This window comes from Chiloscyllium plagiosum, chromosome 18 (assembly GCF_004010195.1).
Source record: "Chiloscyllium plagiosum isolate BGI_BamShark_2017 chromosome 18, ASM401019v2, whole genome shotgun sequence".
NCBI classification, from domain to species: Eukaryota; Metazoa; Chordata; class Chondrichthyes; order Orectolobiformes; family Hemiscylliidae; genus Chiloscyllium; species Chiloscyllium plagiosum.
Window position 1 is genome coordinate 39,521,590 of NC_057727.1, and position 6,883 is coordinate 39,528,472.

Consider the following 6,883-nt stretch of genomic DNA (forward strand, 5'->3'; position numbering starts at 1 on the left):
GGGGGGGGAATGAATTTGTACTTGCAGGGTTATATTGTACTTTGCTCAAAAACTGCATGAATCCATGTAAGACTCTGTTAACTCACTTTTTAGATTAGAATCAGTCTAAACATTGTGGCACAGACTGGGAACACAGGGGGCTAACACCTTCAACATATTATCTGCGCTGACTTCAATTGTTACAGTTAACCTGAGAATGTAACTTTTAAAAAAAGTTTTGTGAAAGAAGTGAAACTATCATGGTCATTCTAACAGATGAGACTTAACAAACAATCAAGGTATTTTTCAATGTATAATTTCAGTTACATCACACTGTTAACTTTTGCTATAAATTCTGTATCTTACAATTGTGTATTCCACAACCACCTGATGAAGGAGCAGCGCTCCGAAAGCTAGTGCTTCCAATTAAACCTGTTGGACTACAACCTGGTGTTGTGTGATTAGTAACTTTGTACACCCCAGTCCAACACCAGCATCTCCAAATCATTTTTACACAAGAGTCATGTATAGAGTGGATAGTTGGAGTCTTTTCTCAGGGTGGAATGTCATATACTAGGGGGCATAAGTTGAAGGTAAGAGGAAAGAAGTTTAAAGGAAATGTGTGAAACAAATATTTTTACACAGGAAGTGTTAGGTGCCTGGGAACACACTGCCAATGGAGATGTTAGAAGCAAATACAATAGCAACATTTAAAAACCATATAGGCAGACACATGAACAGATGGGGAATAGAGGCATATGGACTGTGTGCAGGCAGATGGGATTGGCTTAAAATAGCATCAAGTTCAGCACAGGTATGGTACGCCAAAGGGCCTATTCCTGTGCTGTACAATTCTATGTTTGATGTTCCACTAGGATGTACTTTATGCATTGCAGACTTCAAGTAAGATCTGCTTTCTAATTCATTATCTTGTAACTGTTGTATGAGTAGCAGCAATGCATTACACTGATCTGTACCCACTTGCCAGGTTTTAATACTAGAATTCTTGCCACAACTCATCCTCAATCCCCAATAATTTCTCCTGCAGAACAAGAAAGAAATTAGCTTCATAAAGATCAGCTATAATCTAATTGAAGAGTGAATCAAGTCTGGCTATTTCCTGCACAAGTGGTAGTGACTCCTCTTGGGAGCCAAGGTTTGATAGCAAAACCCTGCTATGATAAAGTCCATTGATCAGAAGAACCCTCATCACAGAGAGCCTGGGAGCCCCTGGTAACATCACAAATATAGCACACAAAGAGTGTTCCACATGATTTTCTGTATCTTACATGATTTTGTTTTACAAATTGGACCATCTCAGAATGAGCTATGTTCAAGTTAGCCTCCAAGGTCTCGAAAGCATTGCCTTGACAAACCAGTGAAGTGCCATGAAAATGTTACTTTGTCAAAGGGCCCATCTCTCAGTTAAACTGAGATCCCATTCCACTTTTCACAAGTAAATCTCCTCCTTTCTTCTTGATGGACCTACTCTTTCCCTTAATCAAGTAGTTTCCATTTCACTATTAAAACAATAATAGGGAGTTTCCTGGTCTTGGTCAGCAATGATCTCCCAACAACGACACCAAGATTACTGGTTATCTTATTTACTATAAGTGGAATCCTACCCATGTGCTAGTTATCTTCGATATTTGCATGCAAAATAATTATAATTTATACCTGATCCCTAGTGTGAGCATGCATAGACTGAGATAAATTATCGTTTGTTCTTAACACTTTCTCTCATCCAGTGAGAATGACCAGGTAAACCCAAGAGTCATGGATGATATTTCATCATGAATGCATTGTTATTATGTTTAATTGCACTGTCTTCCTTTTGAACAGAAAAGCCTTGCCATCCATTGGATAAGGTTGCTGAATTAATGCAATAACTCAGATGGTATTATTTGAAAATTAATTTTACTTTTTTATAAGGTACAATAGTGATTGGCAATTATATGTTTTATATCTCTAATTTATATTTAAAATGTTGAAGAATTGTGAGATATTTTGCATGATAATACCTCTTCAATATGTGTGACAAACAGCAGAGGTCCCAGCACTGATCCTCGCAGAACACACCGGTCACAGACCTTAGTCAGAAAAACACTCCTCCACAATTGACCTCTGTCTCCAATTTTGTACCTAATTTGCCAAATTACCAACGATCCCATGTAACATAATCTTCTTAACCAGCCTACTGCTAAGGACATTGTCAAATGCTTTAGTAAAGTCCATGTAGACAATGTCCACTGTTCTATCCTCATTAATCATTTTTGTCACTTCTCCAAAATCTCAATCAAGTTTGTGAGACAAGACCTCGTCCACAAAAAACCATGCTGACCATATCTAATAATTCCACTCTTTACCAAATGCAACTAAATCCTGTCCCTAAGAATCTTCTCCAATAATTTCCCCGCCACTGAAGAAGGGTTTATGCCCGAAACGTCGATTCTCCTGTTCCCTGGATGCTGCCTGACCTGCTGCGCTTTTCCAGCAACACATTTTCAGCTCTGATCTCCAGCATCTGCAGACCTCACTTTCTCCCGCCACTGATGTAGGGCATACTGACCTATGATTTTCTGGATCATCCCTATTTCTCTTCTTAAACAAAGGAACAACATTGGCTATTCTCCAGTTGTCTGGAATCTTGCCTGAGCTAAAAAGGATACTAAGATCTCTACCAAAGTCCAGAAATCTCCTCCCTTACCTCCCTCAACATCCTGAGATTGATCCCATCAGGCCCTGGGGACCTATCTACCTTTATGTTTTCAACAGACCCAATACCTCCTTCTTCTTAATATCAATATCCCCAAAAATATCAACATGACTCTCTCTAAACTTGGCTTCATCGATGTCCTTCTCCTTTGTGAATTTAGGGGTAAAGCAATCATTAAGGACCTCAACCACTTCACTGGCTTCACGCATAAATCCCCTCCTTTCTTCTTGATGGGCCTATCCTTTCCCTAGTTATCCTGTTGCTCCTAATATATGTATAAGATGCCTTGGGACTCTCTTTAATCTTACTTGCCAAGAACATTTTGTGACCCCTTCTAATTTCTTGTTTAAGTTCTTTTCTGCTTCCTTTGTATTCCTTGAGGACTTTGTTTGATCTCAGTTTCCTAAACCTTACATATGCTTCTCTTTTTTGCAAGATTACAATTGTCTTAAGGTGTTGAAAGTATTTGATTTTGCATCAATGCTCTACTTCATCTGGGCCTGAGTTCCAGCCTATGATTATTGCTGATATCTTCGATGGAAAAGCGACATGGCGAAAAATACTGAAGGCTGCAGTGACCTGACAATAATATGCATTGACATGCTAATTGTGGCAGGTCTTGCTATGGATGTAAAGTAACTCTGACAAAGCATCTGTAGAGAAGCATAGCCTGCATACCTCACTTGTCTTCAGGGAACTAGTATGCTGTCCTCGGTTTATAGCTCTGTTGGCAATGTCTCTCCTCTCCCGCCTTTGCTGTCCCACCCACCAGCTGAAACTTTGTTTTCTCCTTCATTGTGCTCCTATTATCTTGTCTCCCCAGAATGGAATTCTTGGAAGGCATCCCATGGAAAAATGAGTGCAATGTCAGAATCAACTTAAAAGTAAAGTTCTGAAGCAACCAAAACTTTGTTCGAATGAGCTAAATCTCAAAACAACAATAAAAACTTAAATCAATGTATGATTCGGAGATGCCGGTGTTGGACTGGGGTGTACAAAGTTAAAAATCACACAACAGCAGGTTATAGTCCACCTGATGAAGGAGCGTCGCTCCGAAAGCTAGTGTGCTTCCAATTAAACCTGTTGGACTATAACCTGGTGTTGTGTGATTTTTAACTAAATCAGTGTAGAATGTTTCAGATAGAAAAGCTTCTGAACAAAAATTGGCACTTATCTGTGGACAGAAATCTAATCCATTCCAAACCCATCTACATGCACTGAGTTAAAATTGAGTCCATCAGGATAGGTGACCAACATTTTAACCGTATGGGTACACTTCAAAAAGCATCTTATAAAAGGAAAAAAGAAGTGGAGAGATTTAGGTAAGGACTTTCAAAACAAAGTGCCTGGCCAGCCGAAGGCATGACCACCAATGGAGAGCAATTAAAAACAGGCCCGAATTAGAAATATACATGACTTGAAGATTGTAGATGCGTAGGAGAGTGCCACCATAGAGAAAGTGGAAAACAAAGGCAAAAATTTTGAAACTGAGACATACCCAGAGCTGGACCATTACCGACCAGTAGGCAAAGGGATGATGGTTGAAGGAAACCTGGTACAAGTTAAGATGTGGATGAACTCAAGTTTATGCATTATGGAAGGTGGCAGACTGGCCAGGGGAGCATTTACATAATTGTTGAAAGGGGGATCTCAAAAATAGATGCAGGGGCAAAGTTATTGAATTGGAAATAGGTAGAAATAGTTGGTATTAGAGATGGAGCAGACATATAGTTGACAGCTCAGTTAAACGTTTATAATCAGGCCATCTGACAATTGTATCAACAAAAACAGACTGGCTGATATCCAACAATGGATAATCCTCTTAGATCACGGCAAACAGTGTTTATACTGTTTATAATAGACACATCTATTAACTTGTAATTACCCGCTGTTTCATTGAAGTGTTTTTTATAAAAAATTCTGTATGTTTGTTTTTGCAAGATTAAGAAGTCTGGCATGATAAATGATTCCATCACTGATAATATGAATGTCTTTGATTATCACTTCCATGAGATTGTCAGCTGAGCGTCTTCATCTTCAGATCTTTTCAAAGCCTCTACTTTTATGTCAGCTTCAGAAGCAATCGATAGACATGACAGATTTCTCCAGAGATATAGGGGTCATTGCAATACTATGAGATATGCCGTCATGGAGGGATAAGTGGAGGTGAGGGTGAGGATTTGAGCATCATTAAAGCTGATCTAAACCTCTGCCAGCCCCTGTTACTGCCTCATGTCTGCCTCTGGAGGTGACAGGCACAACACCATCCCATCCTATTGGATTGGAACGAAGGAGAAAATGGCAATTGGGGGCCAACTAAACAGAGGTGGTGTTATGAAGTCAGAATCATTTTTACCTCGCAATATGCATTTTCTTCTCCACACAAAAGATTTAGCCCTTAAGCTCTCTCAGCTCTGGGTGCAGTGACCTGAGTACCAAATGAAGACAATACTCAAAAGACGTACTGAGGGAGTGCAGCACTGTCAAAGGTTCTGCCTATCAGATGAAATATTAAACCAAGTCCACAACTACCTCTCAAATGGACTTAAATGATCAACATTATCCCAGGACTGTTGTCAATTTCCTAGAAAACACTTCAAAATCACTTTATTGACTGTGAAGCAAGCTGGAATGCTCTGTCATAAAATGTATTGTACAAATGCCAATTGTTCTTCCAAAGCACAGAAGTTAAAAAGACACCTCTGAACTTCACTCTTCTGAGGTGTTGGCCTCCAGCCAAATGTTCAAATGCTATTGTGGTGAGAAATATATATAAAGAAGTCTTTAATGTTAAAAGTGTTTCTCTATTTGCTACTTGTGAGACTCTCTATCTACCACCTGTTTCTCGCCTGAAATAGCTAGATCACAACTGAATATTTAATCTGCTTCTGGCCACCAGTCAATTAGAATACATAATTGATAGAGAGTCTCATGTACCAGTGAAAAAAATACCTATGATAAGAAATCTTCAACTCTAAATTAATCTTTTATTTTTATTTCACTCTGGCAATCCAACAATCTTTGGTTCTTACTCATTTTATCCTTTCATTTAATAAATTGTCTTTTACAGTTTTATTGGATTTTGCTATAATGTCTTCTTTCCATTTTGAATTTTGTTTTTAAGACAAATTTCTATCAGGTTCTGCTTTGCTTTCCATCAGATCTTTCCACCAGAAAAGCATGAATTCAGTAAGAGATTTTTAAAAAAATCATTATTGTTGGTGATAGTATTTGGTTTTTACAAAGACTTGGGCCCAAACCTTAAGGTGGATTGGAAGTCATGGAGGAGGTAGTCAAGTTAGCAAGAGGGAGTGATGATGGGTGGAGTGCAATAATACATGGGAAACTCAGATGTAATTTTGTTTTTATTTGTGGTATTTAACACTATTATGTCATTGTAATTTTAATCTATTTGGTGTGTGTGTTGTGGATATGTGCATGAAAATGTTGATAAGAGAAAAAAGGAATAAGATTAAACCAGTTAGAAATAGAAAAGTAGATATTAAGAGGTTTTACAAATCTTTAAAAGGAAGAGAATATCTAAGGTACCAATGGTCTCTTTGAAGCAGAGGAAGAGAATTTATCATGATGACTGGCAGCCCTCCGAAAGCTAGTGCTTCCAAATAAACCTGTTGGACTATTGTGTGATTTTTGACATTGAAAGAAGACAGGATGGTGGTCCATGGGAAATGTTCATCCTGGAGTTCAGTTACTAGTGGTATACCACAAGGATCTGTTTTGGGTCCACTGTTGTTTTTATAAATGATCTGGACGATGGCGTAGAAGGATGGATTAGTAAATTTGTGGATGACACTAAAATCGATGGCAGTGTGGATAGTGCCGAAGGATATTGCAGGTTACAGAAGGACGTTGATAAGCTGCAGAGCTGGGTTGAGAGGTGGCAAATGGAGTTTAATGTGGAAAAGTGTGAGATGATTTGCTTTGGAAGGAGCAACAGGAATAAAGAGTACTGGGCTAATGGTAAGATTCTTGGCAGTGTGGATGAGCAGAAAGATCTCAGGGTGTCTATGTGCATAGATCCCTGAATGTTGCAACCCAGGTTGATAGATGAGAAAGTGAGCACTGCAGATGCTGGAGATCAGAGCTGAAAATGTGTTGCTGGAAAAGCGCAGCAGGTCAGGCAGCATCCAAGGAACAGGAGAATCGACGTTTCGGGCATAAGCCCTT